This window comes from Onychostruthus taczanowskii, unplaced genomic scaffold (genome assembly GCF_017590055.1).
Source record: "Onychostruthus taczanowskii isolate IOZ18803 unplaced genomic scaffold, ASM1759005v1 scaffold70, whole genome shotgun sequence".
NCBI classification, from domain to species: domain Eukaryota; kingdom Metazoa; phylum Chordata; class Aves; order Passeriformes; family Passeridae; genus Onychostruthus; species Onychostruthus taczanowskii.
This window is the reverse complement of record NW_024504787.1, coordinates 4,148,413-4,173,690: the sequence shown is the minus strand read 5'-3', so window position 1 is coordinate 4,173,690 and position 25,278 is coordinate 4,148,413.

Here is a 25,278-nt window from a genome sequence, read left to right as displayed (position 1 = left end):
CGGCAGAAAGCACTGTCATTTCACAAATGGCCCCACAGTGCTCCCCAAAGCTGTGCAAAAGTGTACAGACACAAACTGAGAAAGAAACTAATACAGGCCCTGATCCTGCAATGGACATCTAGGGTACAATGAGGGCGGCTCCATCAAATTGGAGAGATAACACTTTGCTCGCAGTATGCCACAGCAGACAAGGCAATGTGAGAGAGAACAGAAAGGAAGCTTGGATCCACTGTGGCTGGGCAGAGAAACACATTAGATTAATATTTAAATGTGTTTCAGTAAGTGAATGTAAGCCACAGAATGCTGTCTGAGGGTTGGGGGGAAGGCAAGAAGGCAAGACCACCTAGACACAGTATATTCAGACCTGAGAAGTCCACAAATCAAAGAATCACAGAATTTTTTTGAGTTGGAAGGGCCTCATCAGGATCGAGTCCAGTTCCTGGTGCTTCACAGGACATCCCAACAATCACACCGTGTGCCTGAGAGTTTTGTCCAAATACTTCTGGAGCTCTGTCAGGCTTGGTGCTGTGCCCATTCCCTGGAGAGCCTGTTCCAGTGCCCAACCATGCTCTGGGGGAAGAACCTTTCCTGATATCCAACCTAAACCTCCCTGGACATGACTTTGGGCCACTCGCTCAGGTCCTGTCTGTCCCTGGTCGCCACAGAGCAGAGATCAGTGCCTGCCCCTCCTTTTCCCACCTGACTTCCTTATGCTTTTGGAGAAGAACAGATATAACCCACTGACAGATCTTTGCAGTGCCAACCACCAATTCCCTGAGCAGGGAAATCGAGGTGGCAGGGGGACCAGCAGCCTTATAAGCCTCACAGTGAAAGACACCTCACTAGAAAAGGGATGCTGCTTTTCCAGGCTCTCCTGCACATCTCATAGTGTTCCAGAACTTTCAGGTTGCAGATTTTTCCTCATAATGTCGATCAGAACCATGAAGAAGTACCTGTGTTATACAGCCATATTCTCAAACAGCAGGTGACAGTGAGTGCTGTAGCACCAAGAGGACTGGTGACAGAACACAGCCCTGTAACTCACAGTTCAGTACAACACAAGTTTTTCTTGGCTACTAAGACAATATTCAGCTCTGAGAACACATTGAAGGAACTTTCCTTCAAGTTAGGACAGCAAAAAGAGAGAATAAATGCAACTTATGCTGAACTTACTGGTTGGATCTGGACATTTATACTACATTTCTGATGGCCACCCTTGCAACAGTCAAAGATATCTGTGAAGAGGATGTAGAAGGAGAAGGAGATGAGGACTAAAACTAAAAAATACAGAAACAAAAAACAGTCAAAAAGGATTAAACTTGGTTCGCAGAAAAAGGAAGCATGAGAGGAAGGTAGAAAAAAGTCAGTGCTAAAATACTGTACTTTACAAGAAGTCCATTCTTACAAGTGTATTCTGTTCTTCATACTGAATTTAGTCCTATGAAAAAAAGTTTTCCTTTTAACTTGCAGGTACATGAGTAACAATAAAGAAAAGAATATTATTTTCCATAGTTGGGGGAATATATGCAAAATACAAATTTCAGAAAATGGGAGGAAAAAATCAGATATGGGTTTTATAAAACCTTAGATTTGCTGTAACTACAGGGTTAGGGTTGTTCTAGAATCTTCCACACCAAAAGTAAGGATCTGCAAAGGAAGTAGAAATCCTGTTTTGCATATTTTTTGTATCATAAAATATGAGAGGTTTCAGCTCACATCTCCTGATCTAACAGGCTAGATTGTGATTTTCTTGTGCATGAACCCTTTGTTTTCAAGCAGGTTTTGTTTCAAAATGTCTGGGATTAGCCCAAATAAATTTGGACATTTAATTGTAATGCCAAATGTAGAAATTTAGTGACTATTGTTATAGTGAGTAGAGACACTGTAATAATTCAATCCTTTTAAGACCCTACTTATTGAATGCTCTTCAGTAACCTGTTGAAATTTTTGGGTGATGTCTATTTCCACTAAGCTTATTAAATTCAGAAACAATGGCCCTAATTTCTATAATATTGAATATCCCCTTCTCTCTTATATTTTTTCCTTTAGGAAAATGAAGGACACTGATATGTTTCCACATTGCCCAGCATGTAAATTATGCCATGGTCGCTGCCTCATTTCCCTCAGAGCCCACATCCTTCTCATGTTTGTGTCTCTCCACAGTGCATCTTGGCTTGAGAGAATACTCTGGAAGTTAGAACCTTGTCAGCTCTAAGCCTTGCAAAGCTGAGGACCTTCCTCCTGCACCCACTTTTCACTCACCATGCAATAGCCTTTTATCCAACTACCCAAGGCTTCTGCCTCGTTGCCATAACCATGGCACCCCAAGTATTCTTATGCACCTTGCACAGTGGGATTCTCACCAGAATCCAGTGCTCAGTTTCTACTCAAAGTCTTTTTTTGGTGATGTTTAAATAGTTTAGTTCTTCCTCTGTCTCTTCACATTTCACCTTGTAGCTGCTAATCTTTACTTGTGTGTGTAGATCCATCCGCTCTTCACCCTGCGGGTTTTAGTTCGCAGTTTCATATTAAAACAAACACAGCTTAGGAGAAAATGAATGATACTAATTTTAAAATCCAGAAAATGTTATCAAGAATATACACACCAAAACTTAATGGCCAATTAGTGTGCAACACCTGCACCTAATCAGGCATGCTCCAACCAGCAACGGCAGTGACATAAACAGTAACTACCAATGGGGAGATCTGAGCAAGTCTTAATGAGAAGTATAATTGTACTCTTCTTTCTGAGAAGAAAACAGGAAGAAAACACTTTTTTTACAATCATTTTCAACTTAATCATTGCCACCACCTGCTGCCCTGCAGAGGATGCCCTGAAGAGAAGGCTTGTTAGGGTAGCTTATCATTTTAGTTTCCATCTGGACTTGGGGGAGAGGGTTAATTTTTTCTCTCTTTTCTCCTCCTTGTTTCATCCCCCACCCTAAGGCAGCTCTGAAGGCTATTTGTACTGTCAGGTGAGGCCCCCAGTAATAAGCTGTATCCATGTAAGCCTATTTGAACTTTCACTGTGCAGCAAAGGAAGGCATAAAAGGCAGGGCCAAGTAGAGAACAGGAAGCAGAGACGGCAGAACTGGATTTCTCTGCAGACCAGTTCATGTCCTTGGCTTGGATCATTAAACTTGTGCCAGAGTCAGGTATCTACCTGGGGAATAGCAGTCATAAACCAAACAGGTTATCCAAAAATTAGAAACTTTCCTTCCCCCTTCTTCCTCTCTGTCTGAATCAGTAATGTGAACATCAGGGGGCCCTCACATCTCCGGTCAAATTGTTTTGCTGATGATACTTTCCCAGCATTTTATGTTCTTAAACTCTTAGTCACCTCTTTGAAGAAGCATTTTAGAGGCATTAAGCTGGAAGTCCAGGAGTAATTGTATCTTTAGAAGGTAAAAAGGGTGCCACTGACAAGTATTTCAAAAATACACCAGGAATATCCACAAAGGCAGAACACCTTTAATGTTTAGACACAGGACTGGGGAAGATGAGCCATTTCAAGACTCATTTCAAGTACTATAAGAGGACATGTTTTTCCACTATGAAACACAGATATCTGGAATTAGTTTCCATGAGAATATGTAAAGTATGATAAAAAATCATTTTGTTGAAAAAAAAAACAATCCAGAAAGTATAATCAAATGGAAACTCTTTCTACCTTGGAGGATTTTGCTTGTTTGTTCGTTTGGTTTAAGTCATTAATTTACAAATAGATTTGTTATATTTAGTCATAATATTTAAAGGTTGAAATAGATTATAAATAAATATTTGTGAGTGCTGGCCATCATTCAGGGGTCTAACTGTGCTGACAAGGATTGATAAAGGGAAACAGCAGAGTGACTTGAACAGGGGAAGCACATCTGGTGTTCACATCGCAGCACCATGCATAGGTGGAAACTGAAGGGTTCCTCATATTCACTGTATGATTATATGGTTGTAAATAATAAATAAATAAATTCATTTCAGGGGTTTAAAACTGTACTGCCCCTTAACCAGCTGTTGCCTCCCTTTAGATGTAGCATGACAACCACTAACAGGATCTCTTCTGGGCTGATACAGTGCAAAGTTAACAGCTAATTTAAAATACCATAATTCTTGGTAATCTTAAACCTCTGAGAAAAGCAGAACTTTGATAGCACTCCTTCAACTATATCTCATACTGACACTGGAAAACAGTGGCTGAAATGAGGACAGCCCCATGACAAGATCAGAGTTTATATTTTCTCCTTTTCTCTCAGGCATATAGTAGAGAATGAGGAAATGATGGATGCAAACAATATTCAGGTAAACATATTTTATATTTACAGTTCCAGAAAGGTCTCTGAAAGGGAATAGAATGTGTGCTTTACAGGAATTCAATCTTATGCAATACAATTTACTCAGAGAAAAAGGGTTCAGCTGAAAAAAAGAAATTATAAATTTGTAGAGTAAAACTCATACCTATGTAGTAAAGCTCTTTACAAATACATATGAGACTGAGTTTGCTTACTAATGTGCAGAGGAAACTGAAGTCTGACATTATTTTAGGGCCAAGTACAATTTCAGGTTAAATTTTAGCTCTGTGTCTAGAAGGAGTGGCAACCAATACTGGAGAAGGGTTCCTGAGTTTCCTATGGATCAGAGGAGTGATCAGATTATTAAGTTACTGGACAAAAACTTGACTTTTATCTGTTTTATTCTTTTTCCATGAGAAAGGACAAACCTACCTCAGTCTCTCGATAGCTGACGATGATCCCTAGGTCTTCCAGAAACAACCAGTTTTTCTCTCTAGGGGCAGGCAACTCTTCACTCTTTCCCTACTTTTTATAATGCAAAGGAGCAAGCTTAACTACCTCATCCTCTTGCAACGTCAGAGGAGTGTCACCTCAGATCTGTGCCTGTCATGTTCTAGGTTATGTGCTGAGCGTTACACATGCTTGTCGGCTTCCAAGAGATTGGTGATCAGAAATACTTGTGAGGAGGAGGAGGCTGTGCAAGCAGCAGGATAACCTGCTCAGCCCACCATTAACTGAAGCAGAGGTGTACAGAAGACAGACTTTCCTGAAACCCCACATTCAGGGCTTCCTGCTGATCAGGACAAAGTTTTAAGAAGGTTGTTTTTTGTTCTTTCATTTTGTTCAGTTCGAGTTTTTTGTCAGATCCATGGATTTGAAGCTTTCCAATGAGAAGCGAAATGAAACATGAATATGTGTATATATATCTCTCTATGTTGTGATACGTAAATATGCAATATTTAAGGGTTTAGATGTAGTTCTTGAGGAGTTCAGGAGTTGTCTGCAAGGCAGGATTACGTAATGTGAGCAGTTGTGGTGTTATGGTGGTAAGATTTACTGGTCAGCTTGAGTCCACAGCTGGAAGTGAGCCCAAATTTCCTGGTTTCAGATGCTGAAGTCTTTCTGCAATTCCAGCAGTTAAGGGGGAAAGAAACCTTGGATTGGTGAAGTAAAAACTATTGCTTTATACAATACCATGAAAGAAGATAAACCTGTGAGTTATTATTATCAATTAATTCTCTTACGAAAAGGCTGAAAGGCTGTCTCAGGAGATTTCTGGTAAGTTTTGTTTTAAATTGTGTATAAAATAGTGTAAGAAAATGTCATCTTTTCACACAGCTGTTTTTACACTTATTCTTCAAATCCCAGCCGATGCTGGGGATTGCAGATGAGAGTGAAAATGGGAATGTGTATCAGAAGTACATTACAGAACAGTAATGAGGTTTTATCAGCATGAATTTAGAGAAGCTGCATTGCTTAGGATGCAGCAGAGCTGTGGGGATAGGACAACATGTGTTTCTCTTCCAGTGACATTAAAGTCAGGATCTCTGAACAAAAACCCATGTGGTGCATTGAACTCTGTATACAAATTATTTTCATTACACAAGAAACCACTGAAGTCACTAGTTTGGCCTTTAGGGAATCTGGGTTTAAAAACTTACTTGTCATTTCAGGTTAGATCACAATGGGTTAGTTAAAAGAACACCAAAATATTAGTTAGTTTAAGAACACCAAAATATTTTTTTTTAACAGCGAAATTTAATTAATTACATCATTATATTGGTAGAAAGTTCTCTGGCCTGGTTGAGACACAGTTTAACGTCACCCTGTGTACACTGTGCAGCCAAAAGCTAACAAAGGAATGTCAGTGCCAGATTTCTGGGACTGTATTCAATTACTCTGTGCCTATTTTTCTTTATTTCTTTGCTAACTTTTCATGTCATTTATGATCTTGCCTCTTAAAGCTCAGATTTTATTTTCTCTCATGATGCATCTTCCTGAACTCTTTCTAGTCTTGTTCCAAGGTTTTTATGGACTCTGTCTGCTTCCATGACTTTTCTGGCTTCTCAGTTTGTTTTTAACTTGGGTTCTGTCTTGTTCCTAAAGAATTTACACTGGCTCTCTCTGTGACCTCTATTCATGTCTTTGTGTAGGTGCTGAGAATTAAATTTACCCTTTCTTTCTCTTCTCCTCTTTGATTTTAGAATAAAAAAATGTCACTCTGGGCTTGACAGTTTTATATTTACCTGTACTTTTGCCCCACTCCCTTCTAGCGATTAATTAATGAACATAACAAACCCTGTCCTGTTTTTCTCTTGCACTGTAGTGCTTGCAGCACTTCCTTGCAGGCCTCTAGTTCTAGATAACTTTGGTATTTAATGCATATATTTACCTGGATTTAAGACATTCAAAATATTTATGTCACTTGAAGAGCCTCATCTGCTTGGCAGCAATATGCTGACCATGTCACCACAAAAAGTGTGTTATCAGGAGTCTCCCTTTCATCATCACTGCTGCCAGGACAGAGACAGATGTTCATGACTGACTGCCTCTTGAAAACTGGTCTAATGATGAGACACTTGCTCTAGGACAGAGAGGGGTTGTGTAATGCATAAGCTTCCCACCCTCTATCCCCTGTTGTCCTGAATATGTCCTAACCCTCAGGTTTATGAGACGTGAAGGAGAGATGTAATCCCCTCTGCTGGAGATGGGCCACTGCAAGGAAGGGCATGGAAGATTCAGGAAGTAAGAGAAAAGGAGTCCCAAATGTAACTCGGCAATTAAAGGCAGCCTGTGGATAAGAGAGGCTCTTAATCTGGATCTCTAGCGCCTGTTCCTCAGCTAGCCTCAATTTAAAAGGGAAAAATGAGCCTTCTAAATACATAAAAGTGGTTTTCCTCATGGGAGCTTTCTGGAATGAGGATTTTGAGACGACAGAGAGAGTGACCCCTCCTGCAAGGTCTTCAAGTCCCTGTCTCCTGAGCCCAGATACTCAACAGACAAAAATGACTGAAATGCCAACCCTGCCTGTGGGAGCACGTACCCAGCGTAAGCACACAGTCCAAGGGAGCAGGATGAGACTGCAAGCTGACAGGGGGGAGGGATGCACACTGCAACAGCAAGACAATTATGATTAGTGTGGACAATTATGATTATGATTTAGCCGTAGGATCCCCAATAGCCATTAACATGATACCACATTTTCCTGACAAAAAAAAAAATTAAAAAGGAAAATTCAGTGGCTAAGCAGCAGCACTGAAACCCAGGGGTAAATGTTTGCCTTGAACAGGGCTGTAAGCCACACAAGAGAGACTAATTAAATGAGTCTCTGGCCCTTAGTTATGACAGAAATGAGAGAAAGGGGGGATTGTTTGGGGGTTTTTAATTCCCCAGCTGGGGAAGAGCAATGTGGGGAGAGGCATGGGGAAAAGAGGGGAAGGAAAAAAGATATTCCAGGGCAAAACAGGATTTCCAAGGTTTCTTTTGTTTGAAAACCCAGCTAAAGGAAAGGAACGCTTCGCCTCCTCTCTCCCAAAGATGGAGCTGTTGGAACAGGAGAGGAGAGGCCGTTCGAGCTCACAGGCAGGCACACAAAGTTCTGCATTCTGCAGCAGGACTTCCAGCCTTCTCAGAAAACACGAATGCTTCCTTTCTGGAAGGAGAAGTAAAAATCCGTATTATTATAGCAGCTGCGTTATTGCAAAATTCTACCCAAACACAACGACTGATATTAAGTATCTAACCCCTCTTAATTGTCTATTTCATGGGCTTTAGATTTCTGGATTGCTAAAATAACCATCTGAAGACAAGACTTCAATTCATTTTGTTTTATTAGTATTATTATTTCCTTACAATAATAATAACACTTTACACTTATACAGCACTCTTCATCTGCAGATACAGACAATAAGGACTGGATTGCTGCTATTATCCTATCATACCCCACAGATGAGAGGGGATGGGAAATTCTCTGGATGAAGATGTGGCTGAGGGAGAAATTTCCTGAAACCCTGAGGCCCAGGAGTGATTCAGAGGGAAGGGTAACTAACTCTGTGACTGAAAGGTCATCTACTTTGGTGAATTTCTTTGTTGGTAAATATTTCCAAAAAATGTTGGCATTATAACTTTCATTGAAATGTTAATTAATAATAGAAATGGTTCAGTAGTGTCATCTGAGCAGTCTTGAAGCCAAGAAGTTGGGGGTCTGGTATGATTTCTTTGAAAATATATGCTCCAGCTGAAGGACAGTTGGACAAATGAAAGGGAGGCAAACCATTTTATACAGGACACCAGCCTTGACATACAAAATGCACTCTTTATTTTTAAAGTCTGTGAGAAATGAATTATCTGGTGATACTAAAGCCACTCACTTATGAATTTGTGGGGACTGTATGGAAATTAATGACTTTTGAAACAAATTTTTTTCAATTCCTTTTCTGTTCAGAAACACATACATTTTGTTGTGAGAAATGACAGGGAGTGCAGCAAGTTCAGTCCCATCTCATTTTGCCCTGCAACCTAGACAGAGACAAGATATTTAAAGAAAAAGGAATGAGGCAGCAGAAAACATGGGGTTAATATTTCCCTTTGATTGTGTTGACTTAGGTTCTCTTCCCCAGGCTGGCTAAAACACCCTTATATAAAAAAGAAGGTGACAGCAAGATGATGAGGTGTGTTATAATTAATTGTTGTCCCATTATCTCAGTTTATACATGGGCAAACTGGGGCCTGCTCTCTAACACCAGATTTCTGTAATGTGCATGGACATCTGAACTGCTCGCATCGAGCTTCCTGTAACATAAGGATTAAAACATCAGGCTCTTTTAGCTCATGGTTTATTTGAGTGTTAGCCAAGATGAGCCTGTTCCTCTCCACTGACAAGTGGGGAAAACAAGATGAGCCAGGAGAACCCCATGTGTGGCACACTTGTGTTGTGAGACGTGGCTGCAAACTCTGGCATGAGAGGCACAAACAACTGTGAGTGCCCCCACTTTCAGGCTGTCCTTCCCAAAGTGACAAGGTGAAAGCCAAAGTCAGTTTTTGTAGACAAGAAGAGTCAACAAAAAGCTCCTCTCTGGAGGACAGAGTCATCCTTGTGCAAGGCATAAGACATGCACCTGCTCAGCTCCAGGGAAATGGAGCAGCATCACAGGTGGTGATGATCACAGATCCATGGTGGAGGCAGAGAGGGAAGCCAGAACTTGACTCCTAAGCCTCATCTCTCCCTCAGTCACATTCCCCTTCTTCAGGGTCTTGAGTCAGTAGCTCCATGTGCTCTCTGCTGCCCCTGACACAAAGGGAGCAGAACTTACGGCAGGGATGGAATCACATAATGCAAACCACTCTGCTTATTTTTAAAAATAGATACAAAAGAAAAAGCATGCTCATTTGACCTGGCACATGGCTCTCCCCTTCGGTGCTGCTATTATTCCCATCTTAGACTTTTTCACTTTCTCTTTTGCCAGCAGGAAAGAAGTAACACAGAGATGTTTTATGCCACTGAGACAAAGAGGTATTGATCCTTTTTGCCTCTGGAAAAGGTTTCTAATAATTTCCAGATATATCGTAGATTGTGGTGCTGCTATCTTTAATTAAAACATGACACAGAATAGAAAGCAATTATTTGGCGTATTTTTCTTTTCTATTTTTTTCCTCAGATTATGTTAGTTTCTTTTATTTTAATGGGCTGTGGTACCAGACCAAATGACTTGCAAGTTGAGCACATAGAAAGTGGAAAGTGAGAGGAAGAACACTTGCTATTGTGTTTCTTATTCATGACATTTAAATATGGTGTTTTGTCCTTCATATCCAAAGAATTTCATAATTTGTGGCTTGCCAGCCCCCTTGGACAGAGAAAAAAAATATCCTCTGTCCAAAGAAGTCTGTGCTCGGATCAAAAAAACATTCCTCTGTCAGCACTGGCCCTTTTCAACGACTGCAGCAACACCTCTGTGCACAGGCCTTGGCCCTGTGGATTTGGGAGATAGCTGTTGGCACAACAAAAAGGATAGTATGAACTCAGACTGACCCGCTTTCTACACAAACCTCTTCAGGCAGAAACAGAAGTGAAGAACTGACTTCCCTGTTGGCTGCACTCAAATCAGAGTTCCATTCCAGTCAAAATGGTGGATAGGATACTCAGGATAAGTAATACTGGTAATATTATATTATAATTATTGGTAATAGATACATGCTGGAGAAATTTGTCCATGGACATTAACTTCTTCATTGTTTTATTTTCTTACAATTGTGGCAATTGTTGGTTGACCAATGAGCTGCTAAGGCTTCGCCAAGTCCACCATGGAAAAATAGTTAAAACAACAATCTATTAGCACCTTAGATTAAATTAACATTTCTAGACACTCACACAGATATTATGTTGGGTTTTCATACGCTGAATTCAGGCAGTTTAAGCATTTTAACCTGGAAAAAGACAGGACAAGGGTTCAAGGTACTTAGGGTACATGTAGAGTTTATTATTGTTCCCTGTTTACAGAATAAACATTTCCTGTTAAATGCATCAGGCCTGAGATTTCGCTTTGTCCGGAACATCAATTACGCTCCTTTCCATAACTCCAGCCTCACAGGCATTTAAATTTATGATTAATCTTTTCAGGAACACATAGAAATTGAATCAAAGCAGCACTTTGCAAAACAAGCCTGTACAAAACACACGGTTCTCTCATTAGTAGCCCAAATGAAATGCACTGAGTACTTAGGAAGGAGCAGATATATCCATGCTGTCCTGCTTCTTTAGGAGTCCATGGGCACCCTTTGAGTGGTTATAACCTGCCACAGATTTCACAAGACCCACAGGGCCTTGTTCTCCCTGACATCCAACCAAGTTTGGGGTCGACCTAGTGGGAGAGAGGAAGACCCTGCTGGCTTTCTCCGTGGAGCACTCACCCCTGATTCTAGATTCTCTTCCACAGGGCATCTTTGCTCCCTGCCAAGTGACCTTCTACAAAGCTGTAAATGTGGACAGAGGATTCAGGTTTGTTTTTGGTTGAAGCTCCCCTGTTGGTGTAAACATGGAGGAACTTATTGCCACAGACTCTCTCCTTGTAGCAGCTACAGAAATGCTGTGCAGGAATCAAAATGGGGGCAAATAGCCTCCAAACTATTTTTGTCCTAAACCGTCCCAAAGCATAAATGCAAAGCAATTAAGTAATTTTGCTGATATTCATGGGGAGCTGGTGACTTCAAAAGCTGATGTTTGAGTGTAGGAGTTGCTATTTATTAGCCCAAGATCACTTCATTGCAGCACGTTGGTTGTCATGTTTTCAAAACAGCAGCTCTTGTGGGACCTGAGCAGGATTTTCTTTTTTACTGTGGTAATGATAAGTAAAAATCAAAGAAAAAAGAAAAAGAAAAAAAAGAAAAAGAAAAAAAAATCAAATTATTGGTTCCTATATTTACCTATAACATCTGCTTGAATATTCTTCTGGAAATCTTGCTGTATATGTTTCCTTCTCACATAAATATGCCTTTTCTTTTGTGCCCTATTACTCTGTATATTTTATTCAACAATAAAATTAAATGCAGCAAGAGGTTTTTAGTGATGTCTTTCTCTAGCCTGTGAAAAGGATGCTGATTTCATATGCCATAAAGGTTAGCTAAGTGATGAGGGAACTTTCATATGCTTCTGGTTCAGATAAATATTGATAAACATACAATGGATGTTTATTCAGCATTTACCTGAGCTAATAGAATCTCTTGAATCTGAAATTTTGGTCTGAAAATGTCTCAGGAACAGAGCTGAGAATTCCACTATTACCTCCTGTTCCCTTAATTCTAAAGGAAACTGAGAACAAAGGTAATAAAGAGTAGAATTTTTGTGAACCTTTATGAATGATCAGTTTGGGTCAATGTCATGGCTTGCATACACATTAGAGTGGAATAAGTTCTTCTTCTGCTTGAATTAATTCAGACATTTCTTGTGTCAAACAAAACAGAGAAAGACAGACAAAGAAATCCTGCCACTATCCCAAAGAAGTGGCAGCAAGCCATAAGCAAATAAATAAAGCATTTGCAAGTGATCAAACACGACAAAACCAAAACCAAAACCAAAACCAAAACCAAAATCAAAAACCAAAAAACTCAAAACAAATAAAACAAACAAAAAACAACAACAAGAAACCAACCAACCAACCAAAAAAAAAAAAAAGCCTAAAAAACAAGAAAGAAAACCAAGCTGAAGGAATTTCTTGAGCTGTGGCAAAGAAGAAAGGAAAGCAAAGCTGAATGACAAACAATGAGTGCTAAACCACTATGCCAGGGGACGAGCTACAGGAATGGCAGCAAACCACGCCGTTGAACTCCTGTGAAACAGAAACATATTGCAGACAGCAATGGCTCATTTGTGCATGCTAGAAGGGATTTAAAGAATGCCCCCTATACCCCATGAGCCACAGAGGAGTAGACCTGATTGTGTGGTCTGGAGCAAAAAATAATTCAGCAAAACCAAGGAGGACAAAAAATGTGGGAACATAAAAACAGCTGAACCTGGATGGTGCAAATACCAAATCTCACATGAGGATGTTAATTTGGAAATCACCAGTGTGGAAAACCCCATGAGGTTCTGTGGGCCTGTGGATCTGGCCCAGGTGACCTTCTGAGGACATTTTACTCTTTCTTTTGCTGGTAGCACAAAACCCTCTGACTCCTCCCTAATGGAGAAGAGCTTTGCTTTAAATCTTGATAATTTAGGGAAGGAAGGGAATACCAGACCTTACATAAATCAATTATCAATTGAGTTAAAACTCTTGTTTCTTGTCATTACACTCAGAAAAAAAACCAGAGAAAACCCAATCTCAGTATTAGGAAGATATAAAATATATTCTCCTTCCTAGAATACTTTTTCTTCTAGACTTCTGTAAAAAGTAACCCATATTACTAAAGCCCTCATCTGCCATAACCTAGCAGTCGTTCAAAATCTGACTGGAAATGAAGCTAATTTACTAGAAGAAATTAATTCTCTTTACATTTTCAAAATCTTATTTACAAATCCTCAAGAGCAAAAAATCTCTTATGCATCTGCACATTGATATTGGTTGGGATGCTCAGCACTATCCTGTAAGATCATATTTGGCTTGAGTGATGATGGCAAGTACTGGAGTCATTGTCATATCCAGTGTGATTTGAGGTGAGTGTTCAGAGAGTAAAGGGATTTTGGAAGATTCAGGGGTGAAACAGCAATACCCATGAAGAGGCTGGAAAGGAAAATGGAGGGGAAAAAAAGTAATCTCATCATTATATGCTCTGAAACTTCTGACTTTAAAAGAATTGTTAAGAAACTTCTGAAGTGGGTAGCTAGTAGTCTAATGACTCCTAAAAAATCATAAAAATACATTGAAAAGAAAGGAATGAATTACCTGTAAAAGGAATTCATAACATATGTTACTGATGCTGCGTCAGATGCGAATGTAATTTATGGGTAGAAGATAAAATGGAGGAGTTTGGTAAGACTAAAGATGCTTTTTCAAGTTTTATAGAAAAGCATCCCTAATTGCAAAATTTTAATGAATTGATTACTAGAATTGAATCTACATTTCTTAAAAAAAAAACCAAAAAAGCTCAAACAAATACTGATATTGCAGATCAGCCAGTAATGTGGGGAAGAAAGTTAAATTTGCTATTTGTTATGAAGAATTCTTATATATATATATATATATATATATACATACATATATACACACATGTATGTATATTTAATTATTTTAATGACTGATATTTTTCTCCTTGTGATCCTGAGATTATGAATGCATAACACGTAGCAGTGCACATGTTTGCACAGACACACACAGAAAATGCAAAGGATAGCTTCTGCCTGGAATATGGCATTCCATGTTGGTAGTTGCGATATTCACTACACTAAAAGCTGTTGAAAGAATTGCCTCAAAGAGATACTCCCTGTTCCTAACACTTCTGCAGGTTATGTGCCCTCTAAATCCTCTAAGAAGATGCAGATGTACCTCTGAGGAAATCCACAAGTCAGTGCAGAGTTTTAAAAGGTCATTCCATCTGCTTTAATCTCTCCTTGTAACTATTTTAGCTGCTTTAGATATTCCACATTGGAAAGAAGCACATATGAGGCCAAGGCAACATTTGCTTAATGAAAAGAAAATATTTTTTACTGACTCTGATGATCTATTTTGTACCAAATAAGAAGTTTTTCCAAACTTCTGATCCCAGACTGGGTCTGATTTCTGTGTGCCTTACTTGAATCTTCCTTCATAAACCTTTTCAAGAGTACTTGTATATATTTATGAAAAAATGTATGTAAGCATGTAGGGTGAGTTTAGGATATTAGTATTGTTGTGATTGTTAGTAGCATAAAATCAATATATTATATTGAAGGGTGGAGAAAGGAAGGGAAAAACACCTCAGAAAATTAATAAATCTTGGTCAGAGAGAAGGATTAAATATATTGTACTCAAAAAAGCACATTATAGCTCCAAACACTGAAGCAAGAGGCACCATGAGGTGGGAAACACCCTGATTCTATTTAAGAAGCTGCAGCATTTTGCTGATGGGCAAGATCATATGTAAGCATGAGCTTTTGACTTCTTTATATGTATGTCTTTCTGGAGGTGAAATAGTTAAGCCAGTGCAGCCAAAAAGAATACATGAGGTCAAAGTGCTGGGGAAAGGAAATAAAGCATTCCCTGTTGCTGATGATAAGCCGTACAGAAAATTCTTTCCTTGACTATTTATCTTGCACTTAAAACCTTCAAAAAACACTTTTAGCTATAAAGAGCTTTAAGTCGATGGACAAGACTTGGTCCATGAGTCAAGTGGGTAATTCACCACCTCCCCATTGATCAGGAAACACAAATGTCACCACCTGGCTTAATAGTGACCTGTGTTCTTCTGCTGCCAAAATCTGCTGAGCAGAGACAGCAGAATCAAGGTTGTTCCTCTCACAATAGATGAAATCAGGTGCTGATACCATTATTCTTATATGTAAGCTCAGTTTTCTATGGCTGATAATACAGTTGTCCTCCAGCACTCATCCAAATTGATCAACAAGGATCAGAAGACCTTTATTTTCAGAGGGAATTATTTGACTTTGGAGATCTGTCTGAAAATTATCTGCTTCTAATTAATCTCTGAGGGTTCAAAATTACTGATAGACTGTAAATGAAACAGCAGTCCATTGACTGAAAGACATAATTATGGGAAAGTTTCCATCACACTAATTGAACAGCACACCTTGTTGATGAAACTGAGACTTTTTCCTGGTTTGGACACCTTGGACTTTGGCCATGAGGAGCACAGCAGAGCTCTGTTGTCTGTCCCACGCCCGTGCATTGTGCAGGAGAGTGGTGTGACCACACAGGAGCATGCAGAGCAGCCGTGGCATGTCAAGAAGTCACGTAGGAAAACACCTCGTGTATTTCTTGGACCAACCACATTTTAATATCTCTGGAACAAAGCAAGCAAAACACCTACAGTGTATAACAGATGCACAAATTTACCTTGGGTGATTAATGTATTTTGAACAGGGAACTGTCATATCAGGTTCTATATGTTTTTATCTGCTTTAGTGCTGTACACCTGTGGTTTGTTGATAAAGCATTTACTTTGCAATGGAGACAACTGCCAAGTTTAGTGCTTTTGCCCCTTAATTACCACCTGACTTCACTTTGTACACGTGTGCACATGTGTACACATCGTGGTATGCTCATGTAAAGTACAAAAATTAACAAACCATGACAAGAAAAAATAATAATAACATACAGGGTGAGGCACAAATGCAGCATTTGTGAACAGTGTGAGGTCTTTAAACTTGTGTATTTGGGAGAAACCCAGAGGAATGTAACAGAGGACCCACAGCTTTACAATATCATCATATGCTTTTCTTTGCTCACACCTTGGATTGGGGTACATATAATGCTTCAGAAAAAAACCTTAGCAATATCCTGTCGTCTCGGTACAGGAGGACAACTTCTCCTGTTTTGGTAAGCACAAAAAGACTTATAACAACATAATAAAATTACAGGTGTGGGACCAAAACAATAGGTTGTAATAATACAAAAATTTCAAGTGTCAATCTGTCTTTTTATCACCCACATGGTGATATGCTTTTAAAGTCACAAATTGTCCCATCTAACTTAAGAAATCAATTTTTACTTTAAGTATGAAACTTTCATTGATTTTCACTTCAGAGGAGTACATATTTCTGGTATAACTATTACTACTGCTTTGCAATTAAAAAGATAAAATAGCACCTTTTTGTGAAGGTATTAAAACTGAAGAGCTGGACATTTAAGCTTGAAATGTAGTTTGCACTGGCTTAGAAAACAACATTGCTCACTGACAAATGACTATGCAGTTCTTGTGAGTTTATCTCCATGGAACAATAATTCTGCTATAGATCATAGTCATAAGGTCCAAAATATTGGCCACTGCATTTCTGTGACATGATGTTTCATGACTTATCAAACCAGATCACTGTCATAGCCAGCCATAGATAAAAATGCATGTCTGCAATTTCTGCAAATTATTTCAATAGACGATTTATCTACCTTAAGGCTTTCTGGTAAAAGACTCATATTACAGTTGATTGTTAGAAATATGTATACAACTGTACATTTAATGTGTATTTACAGACTTGAATGTTGTCATCACAACATTCAGGTATGGGTGGCATGCAAGCTTATTTTCATCACGATTTGATTATTAAATGGATTCTTTCTCTTTTTCAGAATGGCTTGACTTAACCCACATTACAATCTTAAATCACCAGCTGAGGTCTCAGTTGCCATGGTTGTATTGTTTAAGGTTCATATGGAGATAAATAGTAACAGAAAAGAGAAAAATTAAGAAAAAATTCCACTTAAAACAAGACAAAATATATCACAGAAAATTCACTCACCTCTCTAGGAAAACTTAGCTCTTTTATGTGTGTATGTGAGTGAATGTTCATTCTCCAATTTCCATTGAACTACACTTTCCTGCCTAGGTTCTTGAAAAGGCAAGAGATGGCAGTATTGACACACCTATGAAAGGCAGCAGTTCATTGAGCAAACTAGAATATTAGGAATCTTCTTCACATTTCATTTTTATACTTTCTTTTTTTGTGCTCTTTTTCACCACTTTCAATACATACTTTCTAAAAAAACCCCAAAAAACCCCAAAAGTAAACCAACCCAAATGTCACAAACCAAAATCACCCCAATACTATCCTCTACACCCCCTTGAAAAATTCTCTCCTTCAACTCCTGCTAAAACAAGGGAAATATATACAGAAAGGACAATCTGGAAGATTTTCTGTTTTGTTGAAATAAAGAATAAAAACCAAACAAAAGAGCAGGGAGAGGAAAAATGGGTGGGAGGAAGAAAGCATGATAAATTACTGATTATTAAATGGATTGTTTCAATCAGGAGCTTAAAAAAAAAGGCGGGGGGGGGGGGGGGGAATGAAGAGTGGAAAGAATGAACTTGCTTCTTTCCTTGATTCTAGCTTTGTGCAAGAAGATCAAATAGATTTATGACCTGTGTCTCTTCGAGTCTGATGCCAGAAAAGAACATGTTCTCATTAATAGTCATTTTCTCATCAAAACAGAGCTTTTAGGCAGACAATGTGCAAAGCTTTTTTAAAGCTGATTGTTGACAAAATTTTCAATAAGTTTCAGTGCAATGAGCGGCTCACAGAGAGGAAAACTATGATGGTGGCTGATAAATTGCAGTACATTCTGCAGGAAAAAGCAAATCTGTTCTAAAACCCAAATCCCACTAGTGAATCATGTGAGAATCTCAACTGTTTGAGCTTACAAGGAGAGAATCTCACTGGTTTTTGGATGGTTTTTGGAGCAAAAGTAAAAGCAGTCAATTTTTTGTTCTGTTTCTTTGAACTTCAGTAAAACTTCTTAAAACTGGAAATCTAGAGAGAATAAAGTTTCCTCTTGAGATTTCCTGTTCATCCAGGTTTCAGATGAGTTAGTAATACAGGCATCTGGGGACAATCTCCCATGGTATATTACTGCATAATTAGTTACAATATGGGGATTTTATGCCTCCCACTTCAGACTCCAGAGACCAGATACTGGGTAGAACGGGCCATTTGTTTGTTCTGGTATACTGGTCCTTGTTGCCAAAGAGCCAGTCTCACTCTGCTTAGACAGAATTTTCCAATCTTAAATAATAACAAAATGATCTGCAACTATAAAGTGAATATGCAAGAACATTTTCACAATTAAAGGAATATAGGATGTAAGACACTTGTGTTTGAGGTTGTGTTGAGGACCTGGTCTGAATCTTAGCTCTAGTGTTATCCCTATTGCAGAAATAAGTCCAGCTGAGAAGATTCCTACTCCTGCCTTCCTCCAGAAACTTGTTCCTTCATTTTGCTGATTGACCTCTGCTTGGGTGTTTTTCTGCTCTCTAATCTGGGGCTGTGATAAGGTCTGATTTAAGAAAATGTATCAATCTCACCTTGAAACTAAGCTTTTGCTGACTTTTTTACAAAATCAGCATAATTACTGAAGTGTTTTAAAGAAATGCAATAAAGTGACAACCTTTTAAAACACAGAAATAGGTTGAAACAGACACATGAGCAGAAACTTAAAGTATCCTCATTTATACACTGAGACGGAAGTCTTTGGTGGGTTTTCATTGTTGCTGATTTTTTTTTTCCTTTGTTTTTATGTGGGTTTGCTTGGTTTGGTTTTTTTGTTTGTTTGTTTATTTTGGTTTCTTTTTTTGTTTTGTTTTGTTTTGTTTTAAATCCTGTATTATGTATTTCTCTGTAAAATATCTTGTTTAAATCTCATCAAATTTATACAGTTCTTGAGGACTGGAGGAACTGCTAAGGGAGAGATCCAAAATGGACACAGCACAGCACAGTATAAGGTCTACAGTATAAGATTTACAGAACTATAAGTGCAACGCATTTGATGCAAAAAAAATAATCTTAAGGCATTTCTGCATGATGCAGTTGTTCTTACATGGGTTGGAAGCAAGCTCTGATCTAAGGCTAAGGAAACAATAGAAGCATTTTGAGTTTCTGAGCAATTTTTTTCTGGCAGAAAAGTATCTTTGATGCCTTCAATCTCTCTGCAGTGCACACGCAAGGCTGTGCTATATACAAATAGTTATGTACATGCATTTATTAACATAAAAATACCACAGATCACAATAATCCCATGATATTCTGAGTTGGAAGGGACACAGAAGCGCCACTGAGTTCACCTCTTAAGTAAATAGCCTGTACAGGGGTCAAACCCTCAACCTTGGAGTTATTAGCACTGTTCTCTAGCCAACTGAGCTAATATATATCCATATTCAGTTTTGTGAGGCAATATACAGACCGTGGGTTTATACTGTGGATTTAGAGATTTACTGCACACCAAACTAGTGAAAAGGAAAATTATCATTGAAGGCCATATTTTTTTATAATTCTCTCTCTCTCTTTTGCTTCACAGCTCTTCCTATTGTCACATTTTGACTGTTTGTGCTAAGGCAGGAGCAAATAAACAGTCATGAAAAAGATCAGGAAAGCTGTCTGTTAACTTGCTGTGTCACGGGAAGGAATGTAACATCAGATTATGTCTTTCAGAAGCACCACTGGTGGAGCATTCCCACAGCACTCAGCAGTACTCACATGTACCTTTCTCCCACTGCACTAATTACATCATGCCATAATTTGCCATATTTCTGTTCCATGGCATCTTAGGTCTGCATGCATCAGGTCTCTGCTACTCCCTGTCTAGTTCTCTGCCTTTCTTTCTCTTCCTTCTGTCTCCCACCCCAGAGGTCTGCAGACAACCACTTGCCACTCTGCTTTAGAGTCCAGAAAATCATTCCCTGGAAGAGGCACTTGCCTAAATCACCAGCTGCTGTAGGTTAGGTTATGGAAACAGTAAAATTTGAAATTTCTGGTGCACACAGCACATAACTACATAAGCACAGAACCTGGATAGATAAGCTGTTTTGTGCCAGTTTAGGTGGTAGGTGTACATTTGTCAGCCTTCAGTACAGACTGGACTGTCACACTAGTTTGTGTGGAAGCACACTGAAGGAAACAATTGAAATATCTAACTCCAAAGCTTGTTTTCTTTGTCTGCAAGAAGTAAGTGTTAAGACATGGCAGAGCATTCAGCAATGAACTGAGGAAAAACATTGTTATCATTCCTGGCCCTTAAGGAAATTTCTAGGACAAGGAAATACTTGTCTGTAGATTTGAAGAAAGAGAATGTGACACATGTTTAAGCTAAGTGCCTTTTTTTCAGACTGTTGTTCAGTGTATCTTCAGCATTCTCATTTCTGTACCACAGAAAGCACTTGGCTGACAAGAACTTGAAGGACAGTAAAAAATTCGGCCTGCACCAGTGTCCTAATTTAGTAATCGTTGCAAGTATAATAGGTTTGTCATAATAATTCCTAGTGTTCAACATTTTTCTACACCTTCAGAAACTCCTGACTTCATCACATTCTAATTTCAACAACTGGTTTGAGGGACATCAGTAAATAGCAGCCAGGAAGGATGTCAAATAACAAGTTCTTGGGATCAAATTAATGGCTGAAGCAATGATCCAAGCCTTGTGCAGCTATGGAAAGAGCAAGTGGAAAGTTTTGTGACTGCTGACAAATACTTAGTGCCAATGAGCTCTCCTTTCTTTTTTATTTTTCCCTCAGTGCACTGCAGCAGTATTCTGTCTTCACAAACTTAATGCACCAGGATCCACCAATAGATGAATTTTCTGTAAAAATGATGCATCTCAGCTCGCTGAGTGGTGACTGAGTATAAGAATGTTAGGATTTAAGAAATGTTGTGGGCACTTTCAAATACAGGGCCTATATGTAGCTTGTGGAAATTAATTTTATGCATCATTATATGTATCACCAGAAAAATGCTCTTGTACCTTCCCCATGTTATAGCAGCACATCTGTGAGCATGTTTTCACTAGATGAAAATCCACACATTTTAACTTCATAAAGTAAAGTCATTGTCACAAATAAAATGACGGAAATATTAAACTTCCTTGTTTGTTTGTTTTTTACAAGTGGGTTCTGAGTTTCAATCTCAAATGACAATGATTGTTGTGACCCTTCGTTAGAATTTCCACTAACATTTCAAAGCAAGACTACACTTTTTCACCCTTAGAAGTACTATTTAGAAGGTAGAGATGTATTATCTAGATCATTAAATGTCACTAAAAGTTGCTAGATTCAGTAGTAAAAAACTGTGTGTGAAGTCATATGATTGACGAACCCTTATTGAAGTATGTGTTGATGCATTAATTGAAAAACATACCTTCAAAATGGGGTATGTAGCTTACAGTGCCTCCAGCTGTAGTCAGGGGCATAGAGCTGAGTGCACTTTTTTCAAACAGAAGCAGGGTTAGAAGAATTAATGCTATGCTCCTTCATTTCAGAGCTCACATAATAGAAGCAAGTAGCTGCCTTATATCTGTTGTGATTTAGGAACAGAAGACACTGAAGAGATTGCACATATATTAATTTACAAGGTGAAATAGGGAGATGCAGAATCCTCTCTTACATTTCTGATATAGAAGTGAGATCAGTCCAACAGCTCAGGCATATATTTTATACAAGGTATGAATAGATGAGTGTTCTTATAATATTCAAAAGGCTTCATATAGCACTTTTTATGCACGGAGTTAAAGTGTTTTAAAGTAAAAATATAGGCCATCATCTCAATATTATATCTGGGCACACCAAGGCTCAGGGATTGAAGACGTGTATGAAAAGTGATTTAGCCAGGACTGTACAGGAGAGCCTTGTTTGAGTCAAAGCTGGGACTCAGCTATCCTATCTGATTTTTATCAGATTTATATTCAGTCACCCACATGCAGGGGGAGAACTAAGCCATTTTCTTGTTTGTTTCTACTTTTCATTTGTGTCACAGTTTCTAGGATTTATTCCATAATAGATCAATTTATTTTGCAATACATTCTTTTTATTTTTATTTTTGTTTTAAACTGGTGACTTCTTTTTGCAAAGGTAGCATAAAACTACACAGATATTGTTTTGTCCATCCATCTGTCTAAGCCTCAGGGCCTGATTATCATTTTCACTGAGACTACTTTATACCACTCTAACCATGTCAATGAACCTTACAGTCATGGCCATAAATGTAATTTACACCTACTTGAGCGCTCCTATGCTTGCCAGAGAGATGTATCTTAGGAAGAAAGGGCTCTAGTAAACTTTGAAATCTAAATGTTGATCTCTTTTGTAGAAGCGTTTCTTGTATATTCAAGTGCACAGTCCAGAAGATATAAGTTACCTGCTCTATTTGTGATAATCCTGACAGGAATATTATATAGACTCGTCTACTTCTAATCCAAAAAAATTATTATGGTCCTCCATGTTCTTTTTTAAGGTGTAGTGTCATCAAGGGAAGAGCTGTGAAGAAAGAATAAAAATGGATGTCTGCAATGTCTGGAAAACACTTTATCCTCATTGACATTTGTGACTGTGATAATAAAAGTAAAAATAGATCCAAGCAATTAAAATCAACTCCAAGACGAGATGCCATGACAAGCTCTAATCAGTAACTGGACATGGAGTTGTAAGTCTACACCCATGTCTACCCTGAGGGTGGTGAGGCACCAGCACAGGTAAATTGTGGACATCCCATCTCTGAAAGTGTTTGAGTCCATTCTGGATGGAATTGTGAATTCTCCCTTGCCCATGGCAGGGGTTGGAACATGATGATGTTTTAGGTCTCTCCCAACCCAGGCCATTCTATGATTCTATGATCAAATTGCTTTGCAGAACACTTGGTTCCAAAGGGAGGCCTCCTCTAGAGCAGACAAGAGGTATCTCTGAGCACCCATTACTCTGAGAAGGCTACACATGTTGTTGATCTAAAGCACATGATGGAGGCTGCTTTCGCTTATCTCCTGGAGTCATTCAGTTTCTTTATTAGGTGCTGTGTGAGCAACTTGACTTCATTCCTATTTGCTGACCAAATTTAGTATCAGAATCAATAAAAGTGGCACTCATCAACAACGATTGGTCTTTTCAAACTGAAGACCAAAAACTGTAAAGAAATATTTTACAAAACAAATATTACACACTTCTAGACTCATGATGTCTAGATGACATCAGGACATCTAGTTGTCCTGATGTACAAAGAAGAAATAAACCTGCAGAGTAGTATTGTAACCACCAGCTTGTAGCAGATATGTTTGTCTCACCTAGTAACAGATCCCTATATGTTGTTGATAAAAAGAGGTGGAGAATATTCTCTCCTAGTTTCAAGACATTTCACTGATTTTCTCTTCATGTCCATAGACTTTTTAATTCACCTTGGTATTTATGGTATTAGTGATACCCTGCACCAATAAGTACCATAATCCATGTATGAATAATGTTTTCATGTTGATTAGCTAATAATGAGCTGGCTTGCAGATCCAATGAATATCTACTTCACCTTCTAGGCAGTCTATTATCTCTGCCGGACAGAATGAGAGATTTTTTTGCTTTGTCTTCTTTCACGTGTCCCATGAGTCTTTCAAATCTCAAGACAGAAACAAACAGGCCACTGAAATATTGATCTATCCTTTTTATTGTTATTTATTTATTTATTTATTTATTTATTTATTTATTTATTTATTTTCTGGCATTGCTAGTTAGGCTGTATCTCAAGAAAGTTCAGTAGAAAGCTCTCTCCATTTTTTTCAAAGCCTCTGAGGTCTAGGACTCACAAGCTTCGAAAAAGCTTTTTTTCAAAGCTTGTGAGATCTTGAACTCTGAAGCTCTTCAGGTACTTCATGATGTCATTACCCTGGGAGCTGCCATGTGAAGTAGACAGATTAAAACATTTCAAAAATCTTTTGCTTAATGATCTCCTTCAGAAGAGTTAAGAGTTTGCCTGTTCATGGTCAAGAGAAATTATCCCAGACCCAGGTCTGACATTTAAATAATCTTGCTATGGGAGGAAGCTAGGTATCCTCTATCGCAATCAAACTTTCCTACTGGAAGAAATTTATCATTTTCTCAGATACATCAGCAGAAACATAAGGGTTTTGGGAAGGAACTTGAATTATTATTCCAAACACCAAACTCTTAGTTTAACCAGTGAGTTTAGGTAAACATATCTAATGGGCATCCAGGTTAGGTGCAGGTCTCATTTCCTCACCTCCTCATTTTAGTCTCACAAAGCAGAAATAAACAGAAATCTGACAGTCTGCTCTTTGTATCCTCCATAATATGCCTATAACTTTATTTTGTGGTCTGTTGGTTTTAACTGGTCCAGCTTAAAGACCTTCTCAGAAATGTTAGTCATGGATGAGGATTCCTTGTCTGCCACCCACGCAAGTTTATCATTAGCTCTCCGTAGAAATCTTCCCGATGGTGAGAGTGTTACAATGCAAACTGCAGCCTGGACTCTTGAAGTCAAGCCTGAATTCCCAGCTTTTTCATTATAAGTGTTATATATTGTGTGACCCTGGGCAAGGCACTTAATTTTTCCGTCTGAACCTGTAAAATGTGGTAATAATGTTTCCTTCCTCACACCTCTCTTCTCACTCGTCTGTTTGAAACCTCAGTCATGTCATGGGCTGCGTGCTGGAAACGACCTACTGTAAGTTAATTGCAAGATCACAGCTATGGATTGTAAAATCCTGGTGGGAAGGGCTTGTAATCTTTTTTAATAGCTTCTGCCAGACTGGGGCCCTGATCTTGGCTGAGGCCTTTAGACCCCAACCTAGGCTTAAGGTAGTAAAAATCATAATATTACACCTAGTATTCATGTAATGGGAGCAGACATTTTGCTTTAATTTTTACTTCTCCTAGCCAGGCTTATGTCAGATCAGAGTGCAATTTTCAGTCAAGGTTTTGTTAATTTGTTTGTTTGTTTTAAATTAATTTTGTGTTCTACAAGACAGAGCAGACTGCGTTCTAATTAAAATTTGTCACCTATGTGTGTGTGAATATATAATTATTTATTATTTATTAGTTATTTTTATTTTGGGTTGTTGTTGCCTATTTGATAATTCCATTCAGAACGAAGGTG